Source organism: Meleagris gallopavo, chromosome 14 (genome assembly GCF_000146605.3).
Source record: "Meleagris gallopavo isolate NT-WF06-2002-E0010 breed Aviagen turkey brand Nicholas breeding stock chromosome 14, Turkey_5.1, whole genome shotgun sequence".
NCBI classification, from domain to species: domain Eukaryota; kingdom Metazoa; phylum Chordata; class Aves; order Galliformes; family Phasianidae; genus Meleagris; species Meleagris gallopavo.
Window position 1 is genome coordinate 2354118 of NC_015024.2, and position 1559 is coordinate 2355676.

The window sequence follows — 1559 nt, forward strand, 5'->3', positions numbered from 1 at the left end:
AGTGGAATCGTCAGTGCTTTTCGTGTTAGGAGTCACCAAAGGAAAAGGCACACAAAATTGCTGTACAATGTCTGTTTCCATCTCTTTGCTTTCATTTCTCCTTCGCCTTGTAGTCCAGCAACTTGTAGCTTTGGATGAGAGGAAGGTCTTTTGCCTTTAATTTTTTTGGCAGAGGCAAGTCAGCTGGGTGCCCAGCAGGTCCAAGTGTTGCAGAGAGGCAGGCGTGCAGCTGCTGCTGGGTGGGCGGTGCTGCAGGGTGGGCTGGGGTCATGTTCCCCAGGCTATACTTAGTAGTGCCAGCTCAAATGTGAGCCTGTGGCTGCTAAAAATAGCTCTTGGTTCTCTGTGTGCTTGATGAGCTGAGGTTCTTGTGGGGGAGGCAAGGTGGGTTATGTTACTTGGCCACAAGCTCTCCTGCCAACATGCCTTGGTATGTTCCATGTGCCCAGGAGTTTTGGTTGTCAGCACTGCTAACTTCTTTGCCTGGCAAGCACAGAACTGATAGTTTGTTGGATTGGTCCCTCTGTTTGTAGCTCCCTTCCAATCTTCTCCCTGCACTTGGTAGAAAGCCCAGTAGCAGTCAGATTGGTCTCAAAAATAGTATTTACTACATGAGAGCAACTTTTGTGGTGTGACATGTTGTCTTTTGGGGAGCTCGTAAATCTCTCTGGCTGTCCTCTGTCTGTCTTGTGCTCTTCTGCCTCTTTCCTGTGCTCCTTCTCCATGCTAGCTGCTGATATAGCTGCTTTGCTGAAGCCGTTCTCTCCTGCTGCTTCTTTGATTCTTCTTTGCTTCTTCTGTGTATCTTCACATCCATTGGGCTTTCAGAATGTCTCTCACCACTTCTTCAAAAAGCGCCTGGTCCCAAAGAAGTGGAATGGTTGTTCCACAGATGAGTGGAAATGGGAACCAGGATAGGAAAAGCCAGCAATTCTCACAGTAATAAAGGGAAATCACGATGGTCCCACAAACACAACACAAGCAGTGCTGTTCTGTTAATCTTTGGGAATTTTTAAAAGGAAAAGAGCACGAAATGACCAAGTTTGCTGCTATTACAAAGTGATGTAGTGAAAAGGGAGCAGCCCCAACTTTACGCATTAAGTAGTGGGTCTGGACTGATTTCTGCTGCACAGGAGTGAGACTGGAGGGAGATAAACTCTTCAGTAAGTTAGGAAAAAAAAAGCAGATGGGAAGTAAAGGATTGTTAGCAAAGGGATTCTGGAAAAGGAAAATCATTATGCCACAGAATGAATTTGTGGTCAACCCTCATCTTGATTAGCATGCTGTGGTGGCACCAGCTCCAAAAGGCTATCTTGGAGCTGCGGAGATTTTGGGGAAGAGTAAGAGCAACAGCTACGAGTCTGGAAAATCTGCTGTACGAGGAATAACTAAGTGAGCCAACCTTGAGATGAGAGAACTGAGAGGGTCTATGTGGAAGGTCTCTGCAGTGGTAGCCTGGAGGGTGTTGGTGAGGCATTTTACTTTATTACAGAAAGTGTGAAGACAAAATGTTTTTGGCTGTTCTCGTGGAGATGATGGGTGAGCTTGACCTCTGGCTG